Genomic DNA, 22,163 nt, shown 5'->3' with positions numbered 1-22,163 from the left:
CATGGGTTAGTTCAGTATTGTAATTTTAATGACTAATGTAGGAGTGAACATCTTCTTAATATCTGTCATTTATTGTGATATATTCATGTATTATATGTTGATTTTATTCTTAATAACATGCAAAGAATTTATTCCTTTTAAGGCTCAATTGCCAACTTGTAAATGACAGATTTTAGGAATTACTGTCATTAAATATATACCCCTTAAGTTAACTGATAGTTTCAATATACTGATCTTTAATTATGCATAAAATAGTAACAGGATTTAAAAACAACATTATAGTAGCAATACTTTTCCTGTATAAAAATACATATTGATCTCAAATCACATAAATCACCACTTTTATAATATCACCAAGTTTATAACTGTCCATATATTTGTATTTTTAGGTCTTTCCTTCTTCATGTTGCTTGGTGTTCTTTCCCAGTACCCTTACATGTTAATAAGCAAAATTTGCTTTCAAATATCTTACAGGGAGGTCCTACTGACAACATATTCACCTAACCTTTATTTATTCAGGGCAACCTGGATTTGTCCTTAAATTTACTGTTTAAGTTTAAGTGTTTAAATATATTTTATTATTTATCAGGGTATGTTTGTATTTGTATAGGTGTTTGTATGAGGAATAGGTATTCCCTGTGTATGTGTGTGGGGGCCTGAATGTAGCATCAGATGTCTTTCTTTTTCAACTTCACCTTAGTTTTTAAGGCAGTGTCTCCTGGTGACATGAACCTCAAGCCTTCAGGTAGACTTGCTGGCCCAGGGGCTACCAGACTCTGTCCTCCTAATTTCTGAGTTACAGTAGGCTCTACTATGCCCTGCTTTTACATAAACACTGAAGATATGAGAGACCATGCTGCTTCTACAGAAAGCACATTATCCAATAATCCCTCTCCCAGCTCTTGTCCTTTGAAGGGATTTTGTTATTGATTACCAGATATGAGATCCTGGCTGACTCTTTTTACTTTATTATTTAAATATTTCACCCCTTGAGTTCTGTTTCCCTAAATTTCTTTCATGACAAACTCACATATAGTTTTATTGAGCATTCCTTAGCTTTGGGGTTTCTATCAGTTTCTCTTTTGATAGTGATTTTTACTGTTGACTTTACTGTAAACTATTTTACTGTATTTTAATGTAATGTATTTCATTGATATATTACATTCCAACCCTGTTGGAATTATGTGAGATCTCAACAGACTTAAATTTGTATTTTTCAATACATTTGGAACTTTTAGCACTGTTTCTTTATTCTGCCACTGCTCCCCATCTCCTTTGACTTTCAAGTTTTCTTCCTTTCCTTTTCCCCTTCTTTTGTTTTTCTGGAACTAAAATAAAAACAGTATAAATCTGCATTTCTTTTTGACACACTACAGTATCAATATCCTTTAATCTGTAAAAATTTGCTCTTGAATTTAACAAGTTAATTTTGATTTAGTTGTTTTATTTGTCAGCCATAGAGCTCATTTTTCTTTTGCAGATTTAGGTTTTCTGTATTTATTTATATTTCTGTTCTGTTCATACATTATGAAAACTTTACCCATGCTTTTTTTTTTTAATTATGTCATGTATGTGGTTTTAAGCTCTTGTTTCATAGATTTTCCAGAACTTATTTTTATAGACTCTAGTTCCATTTAATGGAATAATTTTCTTTTTGAATGGTCCACATTTTCTGGCTTGTAAAGTTGATATTTTATAAAGAAAAATCATTTGATCATTTACATGTGATGAGGTGGGAGCTGCAAATTTGGTTCTTTAAGTTTCTTACTTATTTTTCCTTCAAAGTTTTAAAATATTTTCTTTAGTACTTATACATAAATTTCCAGATGAATTTGAGAATTTTTCTTTCCATATCTTTGAAGAATGGTGTTGGGATTTTGATGGGGATTGTGTTGAATCTGTAGATTGCATTTGGTAGGATGGCCAATTTTAACATGTTAATTCTACCAATCCATGAGCATGGGAGATCTCTTCATTTTCTGAGATCTTCTTCAATTTCTTTCTTGAGAAACTTAAAGTTCTTGTCATACAGATCTTTCACTTATTTGGTTAGAGTTATCCCAAAATATTTTTCATTATTTGTGACTATTATGAAGGTTGTTATTTCCCTAATTTCTTTCTCAGCCTGTTTATCATTGGTATAAAGTAAGGATTCTGATTTATTTGAGTTAATTTTATATCCAGCCAAATAGCTGATGGTGTTTATCAGCTGTAGATGTTCTCTGGTAGAATTTTGGGTTTGCTTATGTATACTATTATATCATCTGCAAACAGTGATACCTAGACTTCTGTTTGGAAATTTGTATCCCCTTGATCTCCATTTGTTGTCTTATTGCTCTAGCAAGAACTTTGAGTACTGTACTATAAGGGGAGAGTGAGCATCCTTGTCTTGTTCCCAATTTCAGTGGGTTTGCTTCAAGTGTTTCTCCATTTAATTTGATATTGGCTGTAATCTGCTTTTTATTATGTTTAGGTATGGTCCTTGAATTCCTGATCTCCCCAGTACTTTTAACATAAAGGGGTGTTGTATTTTGTCAAATGCATTTTCTGCATCTAAGAAGATGGTCCTGTGATTTTTTTTATTATTATTATTAGGTATTTTCCTCGTTTACATTTTCAATGCTATCCCAAAGGTCCCCCATAACCACCCCCCCAATCCCCTACCCACCCACTCCCCCTTTTTGGCCCTGGCGTTCCCCTGTACTGGGGCATATAAAGTTTGCAAGTCCAATGGGCCTCTCTTTGCAGTGATGGCCGACTAGGCCATCTTTTGATACATATGAAGCTAAAGACAAGAGCTCCCGGGTACTGGTTAGTTCATATTGTTGTTCCACCTATAGGGTTGCAGTTCCCTTTACCTCCTTGAGTAATTTCTCTAGCTCCTCCATTGGGGGCCGTGTGACCCATCCAATAGCTGACTGTGATCATCCACTTCTGTGTTTGCTAGGCCTCGGCATAGTCTCACAAGAGAGAGCTATATCTGGGTCCTTTCAGCAAAATCTTGCTAGTGTATGCAATGGTGTCAGCATTTGGAAGCTGATTATGGGATGGATCCCTGCATATGGCAATCACTACATGGTCCATCCTTTCGTCACAGCTCCAAATTTTGTCTCTGTAACTCCTTCTATGGGTGTTTTGTTCCCATTTCTAAGAAAGGGTAAAGTGTCCACACTTTGGTCTTCCTTCTTCTTGAATTTCATGCGTTTGGCAAGTTGTATCTTATATCTTGGGTATCCTAAGTTTCTGGGCTATTATCCACTTATCAGTGAGTACATATTGTTTGAGTTCCTTTGTGATTGGGTTACTTCACTCAGGATGATACCCTCCAGGTCCATCCATTTGCCTAGGAATTTCATAAATTCATTTTTTTAATAGCTGAGTAGTATTCCATTGTGTAAATGTACCACGTTTTCTGTATCTATTCCTCTGTTGAGGGGCATCTGGGTTCTTTCCAGATTCTGGCTATTATAAACAAGGCTGCTATGAACATAGTGGAGCATGTGTTCTTCTTACCGGTTGGGACATCTTCTGGATATATGCCCAGGAGAGGTATTGCAGGATCCTCAGGTAGTACTATGTCCAATTTTCAGAGGAACCGCCAGACTGATTTCCAGAGTGGTTGTATAAGCTTGCAATCCCACCAACAATGGAGGAGTGTTCCCCTTTCTCCACATCCTTGCCAGCATCTGCTGTCACCTGAGTTTTTGATCTTAGCCATTCTGACTGGAGTGAAGTAGAATCTCAGTGTTGTTTTGATTTGCATTTCCCTGATGATTAAGGATGTTGAACATTTTTTCAGGTGCTTCTCTGCCATTTGGTATTCCTCAGGTGAGAATTCTTTGTTCAGTTCTGAGCCCCATTTTTTAATGGGGTTATTTGATTTTATGGAGTCCACCTTCTTGAGTTCTTTATATATATATATTGGATATTATTCCCCTATCCGATTTGGGATAGGTAAAGATCCTTTCCCAATGTGTTGGTGGCCTTTTTGTTTTATTGACGGTGTCTTTTGCTTTGCCAAAGCTTTGCAATTTTATGATGTCCCATTTATCGATTCTTGATCTTACAGCACAAGCCATTGCTGTTCTATTCAGGAATTTTTCCCCTGTACCCATATCTTAGAGGCTTTTCCCTACTTTCTCCACTATAAGTTTCAGTGTCTCTGGTTTTATGTGGAGTTCCTTAATCCACTTAGATTTGACCTTAGTACAAGGAGATAGTACTGGATCAATTCGAAATCTTCTACATGATAACAGCCAGTTGTGCCAGCACCATTTGTTGAAAATGCTGTCTTTTTTCCACTGGATGGTTTTAGCTCCCTTGTCAAAGATCAAGTGACCATAGGTGTGTGGGTTCATCTCTGGGTCTTCAATTCTGTTCTATTGGTCTACTTGTCTGTCACTATACCAGTACCATGCAGTTTTTATCACAATTGCTCTGTAGTACATCTTTAGGTCCGGGCATGGTGATTCCACCAGAGGTTCTTTTATTCTTGAGAAGAGTTTTTGCTATCCTAGGTTTTTTGTTATTCCAGATGAATCTGCCGATTGCCCTTTCTAATTCGTTGAAGAATTGAGTTGGAATTTTGATGGGGATTGCATTGAATCTGGAGATTGCTTTTGGCAAGATAGCCATTTTTACAATGTTGATCCTGCCAATCCATGAGCACGGGAGATCTTTCCATCTTCTGAGATCTTCTTTAATTTCTTTCTTTAGAGACTTGAAGTTGTTATCATACAGATCTTTCACTTCCTTAGTTAGAGTCACGCCAAGGTATTTTATATTATTTGTGATTATTGAGAAGGGTGTTGTTTCCTTAATTTCTTTCTCAGCTTATTTATCCCTTGTGTACAGAAAGGCCATTCACTTGTTTGAGTTAATTTTATATCCAGCTATTTCATTGAAGCTGTTTATCAGGCTTAGGAGTTCTCTGGTGGAATTTTTAGGGTCACTTATATATACTATCACATCATCTGCAAAAAGTGGTATTTTGACTTCTTCCTTTCCAATTTGTATCCCCTTGATCTCCTTTTGTTGTCTAATTGCTCTGGCTAGGACTTCAAGTACAATGTTGAATAGGTAGGGAGAAAGTGGGCAGCCTTGTCTAGTCCCTGATTTTAGTGGGATTGCTTCCAGCTTCTCACCATTTACGTTGATGTTGGCTATTGGTTTGCTGTAGATTGCTTTTATCATGTTTAGGTATGGGCCTTGAATTCTTGATCTTTCCAAGACTTTTATCATGAATCGGTGTTGGATTTTGTCAAATGCTTTCTCAGCATCTAACGAGATGATCATGTGGTTTTTGTCTTTGAGTTTGTTTATATACTGGATTACATTGATGGATTTCCGTATATTGAACCATCCCTGCATCCCTGGGATGAAACCTTCTTGGTCAGGATGGATGATTGTTTTGATGTGTTCTTGGATTCGGTTAGCAAGAACTTTATTGAGGATTTTTGCATCGATATTCATAAAGGAAATTGGTCTGAAGTTCTCTATCTTTGTTGGGTCTTTTTGTGGTTTAGGTATCAGAGTAATTGTGGCTTCATAGAATGAGTTGGGAAGAGTACCTTCCTTTTCTATTTTGTGGAATAGTTTGTGTAGAACTGGAATTAGTTCTTCTTTGAAGGTCTGATAGAACTCTGCACTAAACCCATCTGGTCCTGGGCTTTTTTTGGCTGGGAGACTATTAATGACTGCTTCTATTTCTTTAGGGGATATAGGACTGTTGAGATCATTAACCTGATCTTGATTTAGCTTTGGTACCTTGTATCTGTCTAGAAACTTGTCCATTTCATCCAAGTTTTCCAGTTTTGTTGAGTATAGCCTTTTGTAGAAGGATCTGATGGTGTTTTGGATTTCTTCAGGATCTGTTGTTATGTCTCCCTTATCATTTCTGATTTTGTTAATTAGGATGCTTTCCCTGTGCCCTCTAGTGAGTCTGGCTAAGGGTTTATCTATCTTGTTGATTTTCTCAAAGAACCAGCTCCTTGATTGGTTGATTCTTTGAATAGTTTTTCTTGTTTCCACTTGGTTGATTTCACCCCTGAGTTTGATTATTTCCTGCCTTCTACTCCTCTTGGGTGAATTTGCTTCCTTTTCTTCTAGACTTTTTAGGAGTGTTGTCAAGCTGCTAATGTGTGCTCTCTCTAGTTTCTTTTTGGAGGCACTCAGAGCTATGAGTTTTCCTCTTAGGAATGCTTTCATTGTGTCCCATAAGTTTGGGTATGTTGTGGCTTCATTTTCATTAAACTCCAAAAAGTCCTTAATTTCTTTCTTTATTCCTTCCTTGACCAAGGTATCATTGATAAGAGTGTTGTTCAGTTTCCACGTGAATGTTGGCTTTCTATTATTTATTTTGTTATTGAAGATCAGCCTTAGTCCATGGTGATCTGATAGGATGCATGGGACAATTTCAGTATTTTTGTATATTTTGAGGCTTGTTGTGTGACCAATTATGTGGTCAATTTTAGAGAAGGTACCATGAGGTGCTGAGAAGAAGGTATATCCTTTTGTTTTAGGATAAAATGTTCTGTAGATATCTGTTAAGTCCATTTGTTTCATCACTTCTGTTAGTTTCACTGTGTCCCTGTTTAGTTTCTGTTTCCATGATCTGTCCATTGGTGAAAGTGATGTGTTGAAGTCTCCCACTATTATTGTGTGAGGTGCAATGTGTGCTTTGAGCTTTACTAAAGTTTCTTTAATGAATGTGGCTGCCCTTGTATTTGGAGCATAGATATTCAGAATTGAGAGTTCCTCTTGGAGGATTTTAACTTTGATGAGAATGAAGTGCCCCTCCTTGTCTTTTTGATGACTTTGGGTTGGAAGTCAATCTTATCAGATATTAGGATGGCTACTCCAGCTTATTTCTTCATACCATTTGCTTGGAAAATTGTTTTCCAGCCTTTCATTCTGAAGTAGTGTCTATCTTCTTCTCTGAGATGAGTTTCCTGTAAGCAGCAAAATGTTGGGTCTTGTTTGTGTAGCCAGTTTGTTAGTCTATGTCTTTTTATTGGGGAGTTGAGACCATTGATATTAAGAGATATTAAGGAGAAGTAATTGTTGTTTCCTGTTATTTTTGTTGTTAAAGTTGGCATTCTGTTCTTGTGGCTGTCTTCTTTCAGTTTTGTTGAGGGATTATCTTCTTGTTTTTTCTAGGGCGTGGTTGCCATCCTTGTATTGGTTTTTTTCTGTTATTATCCTTTGAAGGGCTGGATTCGTGGAGAGATAATGGGTGAATTTAGTTTTGTCGTGGAATACTTTGGTTTCTCCATCTATGGAAATTGAGAGTTTGGCTGGGTATAGTAGTCTGGGCTGTAATTTGTTTTCTCTTAGTGTCTGTATAACATCTGTCCAGGCTCTTCTGGCTTTCATAGTCTCTGGTGAAAAATCTGGTGTAATTCTGATAGGCTTGCCTTTATATGTTACTTGACCTTTTTTCCTTACTGCTTTTAGTATTCTATCTTTATTTAGTGCATTTGATGTTCTGATTATTATGTGCCAGGAGGAATTTCTTTTCTGGTCCAGTCTATTTGGAGTTCTGTAGGCTTCTTGTATGTTCATGGGCATCTCTTTCTTTAGATTTGGGAAGTTTTCTTCAATAATTTTGTTGAAGATGTTTGCTGGTCCTTTGAGTTGAAAATCTTCATTCTCATCTACTCCTATTATCCGTAGGTTTGGTCTTCTCATTGTGTCCTGGATTTCCTGGATGTTTTGAGTTAGGATCTTTTTGCATTTTCCATTTTCTTTGATTGTTGTGCCGATGTTCTCTATGGAATCTTCTGCACCTGAGATTCTCTCTTCCATCTCTTGTATTCTGTTGCTGATGCTGGCATCTATGGTTCCAGATTTCTTTCCTAGGGTTTCTATCTCCAGCGTTGCCTCACTTTGGGTTTTTTTTTTATTGTATCTACTTCCCTTTTTAGGTCTAGTATGGTTTTGTTCATTTCCATCACCTGTTTGGATGTGTTTTCCTGTTTTTCTATAAGGACTTCTACCTGTTTGGTTGTGTTTTCCTATTTTTCTTTAAGGACTTGTAACTTTTTAGCAGTGTTCTCCTGTATTTCTTTAAGTGAGTTATTAAATTCCTTCTTTATGTCCTCTACCATCATCATGAGATATGCTTTTAAATCCAGGTCTACCTTTTCAGGTGTGTTAGGGTGTCCTGGACTGGGCGAAGTGGGCGTTCTGGGTTCTGATGATGGTGAGTGGTCCTGGTTTCTGTTAGTGGGATTCCATCTGGCAATCTCTGGAGTTAGTTGTTATAGTTGTCTTTGTTTAAAGATTGTTCCTCTGTTGATTTTGTTACCCTCTATCAGCAGACTTGGGAGACTAGCTCTCTCCTCTGAGTTTCAGTGGTCAGAGCAGTCTCTGCAGGCAAGCTCTCCTCTTTCAGGGAAGGTGCACAGTTATCTGGTGTTTGGACCTCCTCCTGGCTGAAGATGAAGGCCCAAAACAGGATCTTTCCCAGAAGCTGTGTTGCTTTGGCCAGGAAGGTGGCCGGTTGTCTGGAGCCGAAGATGGCGCCGCCTCAGAAGCTCTCGCCTGTCCCAGAAACCACTGGCCTCTGTATTCCACACCCTCACCCGTGCAGCCTGCTGTCCGCGGAGTCCAGGAACCAAGGTGGCTCCCACTGGAGCCTGAGGCAGAAACCTCTAGGGCCGGGCGTACCCCTGTGCTTCCCCTGTGATTTTTTTCATTGAGTGTGTTTATATAGTGGATTATGTTAATGGATTTTGTAAATTGAATCAACTTTGCTGCCTACTTGATCCTTGTGAATGATTGTTTTAATTTTTTCTTGGATTCAGATTGAGAAAATTTTATTGAATATTTCTGCATCAATATTCATAAGCAAAATTGATATGAAGTACTGTTTTTGTTGTTTTATTTGTGTGTGTATGTGTGTGTGTGTGTGTGTGTGTGTGTGTGGTTTAGGTACCAGAGTAATTGTGGCTTCATAAGACATGGAAAGAGCAATTCTCAAATTCATCTGGAAAATCAAAAAGCCCAGAATAGTGAAAACAAATCTTAACAATAAAAGAAATGCTAGGGCGAATCACCATCCCTGACCTCAAGCTATACTACAAAGCAATAGTGGTATAAAATGCATGGTATTGGTACAGAGACAGACACATTGTTCAGTGGAATATTATTGAAGACCTAGAAATAAAACCACACACAAGAATTGGTAAATGGGATCCCATGAAATTGGAAAGCTTCTGTAAAGCAAAGAATGTATTCAATAGGACAAATCAGCAATCTGCACATTGCGAAAAGATCTTCACTAACTCCAAATCTGATAAAGGGTTAATATCCAAAATATATAAAGAACCCAAGAACCTAACCTCAAAACAAACAAACAAACAACCAATCAAAAATGGGGTATAGATTTAAGCAGAGAATTTATAACAGTGGAATCTCAAATGGCCAAGAAGCTCTTAAAGAACTGTTCAAAGTCTTTAGTGATCTGGGAAATGCAAATCAAAACAACCCTGAGATTCCACTTTACACCAATAAGAATGGCTAAGACCAAACCTCAGGTGACAGTGCATGTTCAGGAGGATGTGAAGAAAGAGGAACACTCCTTCATTGCTGGTGGGATTGCAAAGTGCTACAACCCCTCTGGAAATCAATTTCGAGATTTCTCAGAAAATTGGACACAGATCTTCCTGAAGATCCTGCTATATCAGTCGTGTGCATATATTTAAAAGGTGCCCCACCATGCCACGGGGACAGATGTTTCACTATGTTCATAGCAGCCTTATTTGTGATAGCTAGAAGTTAGAAACAACCCATATATCCCACAACAGAAGAATGGATACAGGAAAGTGGTTCATTTACACAATGGAATACTACTCAGCTGTTAAGAACTAGGACATAATGAGTTTCGCAGGCAAAAACTAGAAAACATCATCTTGAGCAAAGTATCTCAGACCCAAAAGGACATGCATGGTATGTACTCACTAATAAGTGGATATTTGCCAAAAAAAAAAAAAACCCCTACAGAATCCCCATGATACAGTGCATAGAACTCAAAAAGTTTAATAAGATAAAGGGCACTAGTGAGGATGCCTCAATCCCACTTGGGAGGGAAAAGAAAGCAATCACGGGGCAGGTAGTGGAAGAGGGATCCTGGGTTGGAAAAGGGACAGGAAGGGGAAAAGGGGAACATGATCAGGTATTGGGTGGGGGTAACAGGACTGAAGGCCTGAGGGCCAGCAGAAAGAATGGAAACAGGCAACCTTGGGAAGTAGGAGATAGGGAAACCATCTAGAATGTACCAGAGACCTGGGAGGTAGGAGACTCTCAGGACCTTACATGAAATGCTCTACAATGGGGAGACAGGACATCAAGTGGATGGGGTTGCCATTCCACATCAAAAACTCTGACCCAGAATTATTCTTGTCTGAAAAAACTGCAGGGACAAAAATGGAGAAGATTCTGGGAAAAGGAGGCCCAGCGACAGGCCCAAATTGGGATCCAGCTCATGACTGCCCTCCTAAAAACCCAACAAGCAGCTGAAGACGTCAGATGCAGATATTTACACCCAACCAATGGACAGAAGCTGCTGCCCCTTATGCTTGAATTAGGGAAAAGAAGATGCACCTAACCTTCAAGAGACTGACAGCGCCAGGGAGTGGGGAGTTCCGGTGGGATGGGGTGGGTGGGATGGTGGAGACATCCTTGTGGAGACTAGGGTAGAGAAGGTATAGGATGTGGAACAGTCAGAGGGTGGACCCCGAGGGGGAGAAAAAACAAAGATTAAATAAAGTTAAAATAAAAAAGAGTCAGATGCAGATATTTACAATGGACAGAAGCCAATGAGCCCCGTGGTTGAATTAGGGATAAACTAGAAGAAACTGAGAAGGAGGAGGGCAGTAGGTCCCATGGGAAGACCAGCAGTCTCAACTAACCTGGACCTGCAAGATCTATCAGATATTGAGCTACCGACCAGGCAGCATATAGCAGGTGATATGAGACCCCCCGCCCCAGAAGATATATAGCAGAGGACTGTTGTGTCTGTACTCAGTCTGAGAAGATGCACAGAATCTTCAATAGACTTGAGGCCCCAGTGAGTGAGGAGGTTTGCTGGGGTGTGGTGGTGGTGGGGTGAGGACATCCTTTTGGAGATGGGGTGGGAGAAAGAGGTATGGGAAGTGGACCAGTCAGAGGGTAGACTGGGGGGGGATGGGGTGGCGATAACATCTGAAGTGTAAGAGTAAATAAAAAATAGATTAAAATACTTATACTAACACATTATTTGTTTGCTTAAACTAATCCCATCCTCTATTTCTTCCCTTCAAATTTCTTCCTTTCGTCCTTTCTTTTTTTTATTATATATTTTCTTCATTCACATTTGAAATGTTATCCCCCTTCCCAGATTTCCCTCTGTAAACCCCTATTCCATCACCCATACCCCTGTCCACCAAACCACCCACTCCCACCTTCCAGTCCCAGCATACTCCTACACAGGGGCACGGTGCCTTCCCCAGGACCAAGGGCCTTTCTTCCCATCAATGTCCAACAAGTGCATGCTCTGCTATATATGCAGCTGGAGCCACTCTTTGGTGGTGGTCTTGTCCCTGGGAGCTCTGTGGGCACTGGCTGGTTCATATTGTTGTTTCTCCTATGGGGCTGCAAGCTTCCTCACCTCTTTTGGTCTTTTCTCTAGCTCTTCCACTGGGACCCTGTGCTCAGTCCAGTGGTTGACCGAGAGCATCCACCTCTGCAGTTGTCAGGCACTGGCAGAGCCTCTCATCTTTATTACTTTCTATCATCAATTTTTCCTTCCAAATTCCTGTTCTCTCACTATCGCATATCTTTCTATTATCTATGTCTCTCTCCCTCCCTCCCTCTATCTATCTATCTATCTATCTATCTATCTATCTATCTATCTATCTATCTATCTACCTATCTACCTATCTACCTATCTATCTATCTATCTATCTATCTATCTATCTATCTATCTCGTATATACATATATCTTTGTCTCTATCTCTACCTGTCTGTCTGTCTCTGTCTCTTATATGAAACTTATAGATAGAAGAAAAAAGAAAAAAAAAGAAAGGAAAAGGAGGAAGGAAGGAAAGAATGATGGTAGAAGGAAACTGGGACTCTTTTAAGGCTGTGAGTAAGTATTCCCCTTTTTAGTATATAAAAAGTTTCTACGTTGATACACAGTCCACTTAGTGCTGTCTGGCTGTCTGTATATGTATGAATGTTGGTTGGATTGTCTACCAGAACATGGATAAGCTGTTGTTGCACACATCTCTAAAGAAAGTTGTCTACCCTTACTGTAGCAGCTGTCAACTGCTCTTCTGTTAGGGGTAGGATTTCCAAAGTCCTTCCTAGATCTAGACTGGGACTTTTCTCAAGCATCAACTTGATATTCAAACTTAAGGTCTTTCAAGCTTTCTCCAAGGCAGTGCTTTCCTCTGGAGCTTTATAGTGACTTTTGGATTTTGCTCATATGTGAGTTTATTCTTTAATCCTTGATTTAAAACCTCATTTCCATGGGGTAAAAGAGAAAAAGGAAGAAGAGAAGGCCAAGGCCCTAATGCTTTAAATTCCCTAAAGGTTATTTCATCCAGGAAGAATGGGTTACAACAAAGGCAAGACATAAAATAGCAGTCATCTGCTCTTCCCTTTTACAGTTTATGGTCAGAAGCTGCAGTTGGTGATCAGACCACCTATGCCAGATATTTGAAGGGCATGTTTCTTTTTTTGCTCAAGCACTGTTAATCACATATGAACTAACAAGAAAATCTACAGGATTTTTTTTTCCATTTTTTATTAGGTATTTAACTCATTTACATTTCCAATGCTATACCAAAAGTCCCCCATATCCACCCACCCCCACTCCCCTGCCCACCCACTCCCCCTTTTTGGCCCTGGTATTCCCCTGTACTGGGGCATATAAAGTTTGCAAGTCCAATGGGCCTCTCTTTCCAGTGATGGCCGACTAGGCCATCTTTTGATATATATGCAGCTAGAGTCAAGAGCTCCGGGGTACTGGTTAGCTCATAATGTTGTTCCACCTATAGGGTTGCAGATCCCTTTAGCTCCTTGGCTACTTTCTCTAGCTCCTCCATTGGGAGCCCTATGATCCATCCATTAGCTGACTGTGAGCATCCACTTCTGTGTTTGCTGGGCCCCGGCATAGTCTCACAAGAGACAGCTACATCTGCGTCCTTTCAATAAAATCTTGCTAGTGTATGCAATGGTGTCAGCGTTTGGATGCTGATTATGGGGTGGATCCCTGGCTATGGCAGTCTCTACATGGTCCATCCTTTCATCTCAGCTCCAAACTCCGTCTCTGTAACTCCTTCCATGGGTGTTTTGTTCCCAAATCTAAGGAGGGGCATAGTGTCCACACTTCAGTCTTCATTCTCCTTGAGTTTCATGTGTTTAGCAAATTATATCTTATATCTTGGGTATCCTAGGTTTGGGGCTAATATCCACTTATCAGTGAATACATATTGTGTGAGTTTCTTTGTGAATGTGTTACCTCACTCAGGATGATGCCCTCCAGGTCCATCCATTTGGCTAGGAATTTCATAAATTCATTCTTTTTAATAGCTGAGTAGTACTCCATTGTGTAGATGTACCACATTTTCTGTATCCATTCCTCTGTTGAGGGGCATCTAGGTTCTTTCCAGCTTCTGGCTATTATAAATAAGGCTGCTATGAACATAGTGGAGCATGTGTCCTTCTTACCTGTTGGGGCATCTTCTGGATATATGCCCAGGAGAGGTATTGCTGGATCCTCCGGTAGTACTATGTCCAGTTTTCTGAGGAACCGCCAGACTGATTTCCAGAGTGGTTGTACAAGCCTGCACTCCCACCAACAATGGAGGAGTGTTCCTCTTTCTCCACATCCTCGCCAGCATCTGCTGTCACCTGAATTTTTGATCTTAGCCATTCTGACTGGTGTGAGGTGGAATCTCAGGGTTGTTTTGATTTGCATTTCCCTGATGATTAAGGATGTTGAACATTTTTTCAAGTGCTTCTCTGCCATTCGGTATTCCTCAGGTGAGAATTCTTTGTTCAGTTCTGAGCCCCATTTTTTAATGGGGTTATTTGATTTTCTGAAGTCCACCTTCTTGAGTTCTTTATATATGTTGGATATTAGTTCCCTATCTGATTTAGGATAGGTAAAGGTCCTTTCCCAATCTGTTGGTGGTCTTTTTGTCTTATTGACGGTGTCTTTTGCCTTGCAGAAACTTTGGAGTTTCATTAGGTCCCATTTGTCGATTCTCGATCTTACAGCACAAGCCATTGCTGTTCTGTTCAGGAATTTTTCCCCTGTGCCCATATCTTCAAGGCTTTTCCCCACTTTCTCCTCTATAAGTTTCAGTGTCTCTGGTTTTATGTGAAGTTCCTTGATCCACTTAGATTTGACCTTAGTACAAGGAGATAAGTATGGATCGATTCACATTCTTCTACACGATAACAACCAGTTGTGCCAGCACCAATTGTTGAAAATGCTGTCTTTCTTCCACTGGATGGTTTTAGCTCCCTTGTCGAAGATCAAGTGACCATAGGTGTGTGGGTTCATTTCTGGATCTTCAATTCTGGATTTTCTTGTAATTAATATGTGCCTGTCTTATATTAACTGTAGGATATAGCATAGATAGCTGACTATGATAGGAACTCAGACTGAATGAAAGGAATAATGATTTGACTAAAAGTCTTTCTCTGGAAGTTTCATCCTTAAGACAGACTTTGGAGCATCACATGAATTATTTTAAAAGTGTTGTGTCCCTGTAACTTTTGTAGAGGTGAAAAAACTATGCTTTTCTGTTTTACTCACTGTAGGATAAATTTTTTATTGTTTTCTTGCTGTTTAAAGATACATATCACAAAACACTTATGCTGCTAAATTTACACTTTATCAGTGACTTTGAATATAGTATTACAGGTGATAATGAAGTTCATTAATCCTATATGCAAAAAGACATACTCATCACACAGTGCATATTTAAAACTCAGGTAACTTTATTATTGCACTGTTACCAAGGGTGGTTAGAAGTGAGGAAGATCATCACAAAAGAACCCAAGACTGTTCCCAAGGTTTAGTCCAGCATTCTCAAGTCAAAAGTTTCACTTTTCCCCATCCACTTTTTCCTCCCAAGTCCCTCCCTCCCTCCTCACTTGTGATTGCTTTCTTGCCTCTCCCAAGTGGAACTGAGGTGTCCTCACTTGGACACTTCAGCTTGTTGAGCCTTTTGAATTCTGTGGACTGTATCTTGTGTATTCTGGTTTTTTTTTTTGGGGGGGGGGTTGGGTTGTTTTTTTTTTTTTTCTAATATCCACTTATTAGTGAGTACGTACCAAGCATGTCCTTTTGAGTCTGAGTTACCTCACTCAGAATATTTTCTAGTTCCATCCATTTGTCTGCAAAAGTCAGGTTGTTCTCATTCTTAATAGCTAAGTAGTATTCTGTTGTGTAAATGAACAACATTTTCTGTATCCATTCTTCTGTCTTGGGACATCTAGGTTGCTTTCAGCTTCTGGCTATCACAAATAAAGCCTCTATGAAAATAGTGGAGCTTGTGTCCTTGTGGAATGGTGGGCCATCTTTTCCATATATTCCCAAGAGTGGTATAGCTGAGTCTTCAGTTAGATCTGGGTTAGGGGAAAGGACTGAAGCCCTGAGGGCCTGCAGAAAGTATGTAAATAGGCAACCTCAGGAAATAGGAAGTTGGGGGACCCCCCACACCCCAAGAGTGCACCTGAGACCTGGGAGGTGAGAGACTCCCAGGACTCACAGGGAGGAACCATTCATGAAATGTCCGACAGTAGGGAGAGAGAACTTATAGTGCTCACCTCGAGCAGGAAGATGGGACATCAAGTGACTGATGGGGTTGCTATCCCATAGTCACACCTCTGACCCATAATTGTTTCTGTCTGAAAGAATTACAGGGATGGAAATGAAGAGAAGCCTGAAGAAAAGAGGGTCCAGTGACACAGTGACAGGCCCAAAGTGGGATCCAGCTCAAGGGGAGGTCCCAAGGCCTGACACTATTACTGAGGCTCTGGAGCACTCACAAAAAAAGGATCTATTATGACTGCCCTCTGAAAGACCCAACAAGCAGCTGAAAGAGTCAGATGCAGACACAACCAGTGGACAGAAGCTGCTGATGCCTGTGGTTGAATTAGGGAAGGTTGAAAGAATTTGAGGAGAAGGCTGATCCTATAGGAGGACTATCAGTCTTAATTAATCTGGACCCTGAGATCTTTCAAACACTGGACCACCAAAAAGACAGCATAGACCAACTGATATGAGGCCCCCAACACACATACAGTAGATGACTTCCAGGTCTATGTTCCTTCAGAGATGATGCACCTAACCCTCAAGAAACTGGAGGCCCCAGGGAGTTTAGAGGTCAGATGGGGTGGGGGTGGAGCCATCCATGTGGAGATGGGGTGTGGTGGTGAGGAGGTGTGGGATGTGGAACAGTTAGAAGGTGGAAGGGGAAGGGCAGGGAATGGAATATGGAGTGTAAAAAATGAGTTACAAATAAAATTAAATTTAAAAGAAGTTTATCACTTCATAAAATTCCTTGAGGTATACAATTCAATCTCCCACTTTTGTATATAAATGTTTCACATCACTGGCAGTATTTTTTTCAAGAAATAATAGGCAATAGCCACAAATAGTTACCTCTAAAAAAACCTCATCTGCTTAAACAAGAAGACAGTATCTATACTGAAAGTAGTAAGAAGTAGGAAAGTGGACAGAATGAAAAATAAATCAAATTTTTACATAACTGTCATCTCAGAATTATTATTTTTCATAGGGATATTTATGGGAAAAATAGCTCTTTACAGAGAAAGATGTGACAGGAGAAACCACAAATCTACCATGTGTGAGCTATTTTTGGCAGCAAGTGCTTAATTAAGAGAACAACCAATGGAAGGTTTTCTTGGAAACATGTCTTGATTACTGCAGAGTTTTATTTTTATTTATTTTTTGTTAAACTTTAATCTGTGATATTTTGTAATTTGATAAACTGCATAGAGAGGCAGCAGATTAAAATGTGCTGTTACAAACATCTCGGAACCTTGCAAATCACATTGTTACTTTATTGGACCATTAAACCACGTCATGATCTGACAGATACTAATGCTATTAAGACACAGGCAGGTTAGTGATTAATGAACAGGGACCATGATCTGCCTGTTATCACAAACCATGTACAGGTAAATTCCTATTCCATTTATGACCACTTTTGTTAGACAGACTTATGCATGCAGAGATTAGATTGGTACAGTTAGCTGTAGAAAAAAAAAAGCAATTTTACACAATTGAGTAATCACCCGAGCAACTTGAAGGTGTGAACTATGATTGGAATCTGTTGTGACTCAGATTCTGTTGATTTCACTACTATGAAGCCTTTCTTCTTTGTGAGGCAAAAATCTTGGGTAGAAACCCTCTCGTGTATCGCCCAAAAGGCTAAGTTTTAGAAAGCTGGAATTTCATAAATAAGGACTGAAGAAATATAAATTGAATAACCATTTTAAATACTGTGTAGAAAACACTAGATGTGATGAATACACACACACACACACACACACACACACACACACACTACATGGTCTAATAATGCATAATCTTATGATCTAAAACAGATCATGAGAGAAACCTTTTTATTGTATTGCACTATTTTGAAAACTGCAATCAACTACAGGACAAAAATCAAATATCTATTTTAGAAGAGCATGCTCTTTACCAGCATAAAAAACTGTAGTCTCATAACAACTCCCCCAGCACACATATCTTGATAATATGAAAACATGAATAGTAATAAATCCAGAATTGTATTTCCCCCAATATAGTGAGACATGACCAAGTTGAGTAGTTAAAATAGGCACAGTAAAATATTAGAAAGTTTCCTCATCCCATTCCTCCTCCCCTCACTCCCAAGCCCGTCTCCAAGATGATGTCCCCACCCCCTACACCACCAGACCTCCCCACTCACGAGGGCCTCAAGTCTCTGGAGTGTTAGGTGCATCTTCTCTCACTGAGGCCAGACCAGGCAGTCCTCAGCTGTATATGTGTCAGGGGCCTTATATCAGCTGGTATGTGCTGCTGGGTTGGTGGCTCAGTGTCAGAGAGATCTCAGGAGTCCAGGTTAGTTGAGACTGCTGCTCTTCCTATGGGGTTTCCCTCCTCCTCAGCTTCTTCTACCCTTTCCCTAATTCAACCATAAGGTATCTGCATCTATCTCAGCTGTTTGTTGGACCTCTTAGAGGGTGCCATACTAGGCTCCTGTCTGTAAGCACTCCATAACATTAGTGTCTGGCCGTAGAGCATCACATTAAGCTGGATCACAATTTGGGCCTGTCACTGATCCTCCTTTCCCTCAGTCTTTTTTTTTTTTTTAAATTTTGTCTGTGCAGTTCTTTTAGACAGGAACTTTTTGACTGTAGGATGGCAACTGGCAGCCTCATCCCTCACTTGATACCCTGTCTTTCTACTGGAGGTGGACTCTACAAATTCCCTCTCCCCATTGTAGGGCATTTAATCTTAGGTCCCTCCCTCTGAGTCCTGTGAATCTCTTACCTTCCAGGTCTTTAGTGCATTATAGAGGGTCCACCTAACTCCTACCTCCTGAGGTTGCTTGTTTCCACTATTTATGCTGGCCTTCAGGCCTTCCGTCCTGTTCCCACACCCAGCCCCAAATACTGATCATGTCTGCCTCTTTCCCTTCATGTCCCCTTTCCCACCCAGGTCCCTCCCTCCCTCTGCCTCCCCTCCCTTCCAGGACCACCCCCATCCTTACTCGGGTCCTTTAGTCTTCTTGAGTTCTCTGGATTTTATCCTGGATAGTCTATACTTACTTTGGCTAACATCCACTTATTAGTGAGTACATACCAGGCATGTCCTTTTGGGTCTGAGACACCTCACTCAGGATGATATTTTCTACTTCCACTCATTTTCCTGCAAAACTTATTATGTCCTAATTCTTAATAGCTGAATAGTATTCTATTGTGTAAATGAACCACATTTTCTGTATCCATTCTTCCATTTTAGGACATCTGGGTTGTTTCCACTTTCTGGCTATCACAAATAAGGCTGCTATGAACAAGGGAAGGTCCAATGACCTGACACTATTACTGAGGCTATGGAGTGCTCACAAAATGGGGCCTATCATGACTGCCCTCTGAAAGACCTAACAATCAGCATTTCAATAGGCAGGAGGAAGCTTCTCTCTTGTATAACCCTAGCTGGACACAGTATGAATGAAAGCACATCAGGGGATCTGGAGGAGAGAACCCAGACATGAATCTTCAGGCAGTCATCCATTGTCATTACCTCCTTTGATTTGGCTAAAAGTCTAAAGAACACAAAGAAAGTTTTCCAGAACACTGTACCTGATTTTTGTTAAACAGATAATGAAGAAATAACTGTCCAGTGTTTAATCATAGAATGTATGTTTATCAGTACCTAAATGTATATCAGTACATATATATGTATATTAGTATTTAAAAACAAAGATTCACACACCCAACTGAAAATTAGAAAGTCATAATTTGAGAGAGACCAAACTGTGGGAAACTAGGCCCTCAGTAACTCTCACCTTGAAGATCCGCTGACCCTTTGAAGGGAATTATGCCACCCCCACCTTCATTGCCTCCACCTGGCACCTGAGACTTACAGCTTCACTCCCTCCTTCACTTGGCGCCTAGAACTGCTTAGATTAAGGCAGCTTCACCTCCTCCTCCATGTCTCCGTTTGGTGCCTGGGGCTTTTTGTGGCACTCCAAGATAGCTACAAGATGTTTGATGGCTTCCTGGGACTGTGAGGTCAGGGCTAGCACTCCAAGATAAACTGCAGAATGTTTGAAGGCCGCCTGGGACTGTTAGGGCCCGACATTCCAAGATAAGCTGCAAGAAGCCTGCAATCAGCATCTGCCCCAGATGTCCATCCCTTTCTCTGTATTTTATTATGTCCCCTCGACCCCTCCCTATTTTCTCTCACTGTGTGCTTATAATCAGGCTCTTAGCCTCCATTAAACAGACCTTGACAACTCTTTGCTTGGTCTCGCTCCCCTTTTTCCGCCCGCTTCTCTTGCAGGCCTCAGTCCTCCTCGACCCAAGGAATAACTAGGTCCTGCTCGATGGGACAATAATTTAGTTACAGAGTGTTTTAAATTCATATGAAAATATTGAAAAAAATCATGAAAATTATATACTTTCAAGTTCTCTCTCCATGTATGTCCAGAGGTCTTTGTGGTTGTAAAGCTTGGAAAACCACAAATTTGAAGGGAAGGATTCCATTAATAAGCCTGAGATGAGTTCAGAAACCAATATATATGATTGCTTTCACTTGTTGAAAGAAATCCCTCATTATTAAGCCATTTTATTTTCTCATAAATGCTGCTACTCACATTAAAAGACCTGATACATATTTGGAATCATAATAAGGCTTTAAGATTTCTAACATTTCTACATAAGTAATTTTATTATAATATGCTACCCTGTGCCAATATATAGTTTTGTGGGCCCACAGACTTTCAAGAGCACTAGAATAAGTTTTAGGGGATTTTATATCAGCCTTGTCTTTTTAATTAAACTGGGATCTGGAGTAAATTTATGAAGAAGCATCTGAAGTTACCCATGGTGCAGTGCTTCAGTCTTCTATAAAACTGTGAGGTCATGCCAACTTTTTAAATGTGGTTATCAAAGCACCTGATTTTATGCTCTCTTACAATTCCATTTTTCTTCTAGGCTAAAAGATACATCTTAAACAAGATAATCTGTCTTATCCGGATGAAAAATCCTCTTGTTCAGGTAAGACAAAATAGGAGCCATTTTTTTCTGTCTAATGAAAGTGGAGATTGGGGATAGATGCACATTTCATGCAGAATTCACTCCTTATAAATACCATATTTAAAGTATACTGGTTTCAAGGAGAATTGTCTTTATTTCTTGTCTGTAAATGTCAGATGAGCTACAGAGCATATACAAGCAAGTAACACAAGAAGTATAATTATCCCTCAATCAAAAAAGTTAAAAACTTGCTCTGCAATAGTTTTTCAGAAGAATGTTTTTCTTTTTTTTTTTTTTTTTTTTATTCTTGTCCTGTGTGTGTTTTTGTCTCCAGTTAGGTTCAGTATCAGAACAGCAGCTCTGGTTTTCTGCTTCCAAGTTTAGGACAAAGGTTAGATCATTCACTGGTTGCTATGGATTCTCATTTGTTTGGAGTAAGAAGAAAATCCTCCCAACCAGTAAGAGATATACCTAAGACCTGAACATCTAATATCAAATTCTTTGTGAAATTCTTCCTAAGACTTGGTAGGTAGGTCTTGTCCCAGTCAGTGCTCATTAAAATCCATCCAAGGCTCCAGTCAGTCAGTTTGGAACAAGGTTTGTTTTAGCATTGTATTAACAGCTGGTACTTAGGGATATGAGTATTCCATGAGTGCACTCTTTTGCCTGGCCAGTGTTTCTTTTCCTACAAGGCAGAGGACCAAGAAGGTTATTGGATTATTGTCCCTAGGATATGCATCCTCCCTTGTTAGGATCAATCTCCATTCTCCATTCTCAGTTAAATGATGCTATGTTGTTGCTATGATCCATGGAAATCTTGGGGATTTTGCATCTTTGGAAATGTACAGCCTATACTAGAACTCTAGACTCATTTTACTCTTTATCATGCTCCCATACCTATCTTTATTCTATTAAAACTGTAATTTTTGATGAAGGGTTTCTATTCAGAAGTTTTAAGTCATTTCAGATGATATAAAAAATCTGCAACTGAGATATGTAAATGTTAAAGATAGCATCTTTACTAAAATTATTCATCTTGGCAACACCAAAATTCCCCATTAACAATCCTGCCAATAAATATGAAATTTCTTTTTAATTGGTAATTTTTTCTACTTCCCCCAAAGTGGAAGGGACATGCAAATGGCTTCTGGAGACATATCAGTGTCATTGCAGTGTAAGAGCTGTAGCAATGTCAGAAATATATCAGTTTTTGATCCAAATTTTCACATTGTCTCTCTTTTTAACACTCGTTCTCTTTCCTATCAGTGACTGAACTTATATTTTGTATGTACCACAGGTCAACACCAACTAGATCATCTCTGAATTTCTATTTCATTGTTAGGTTGGTTTTGTTCATCATAAACTTAAATGATATGAGCTTATGG

Source organism: Mus musculus, chromosome 19 (genome assembly GCF_000001635.26).
Source record: "Mus musculus strain C57BL/6J chromosome 19, GRCm38.p6 C57BL/6J".
Taxonomy (NCBI): Eukaryota; Metazoa; Chordata; class Mammalia; order Rodentia; family Muridae; genus Mus; species Mus musculus.
The sequence above is the reverse complement of the archived record's forward strand: the minus strand, read 5'-3'. Positions refer to the sequence as shown.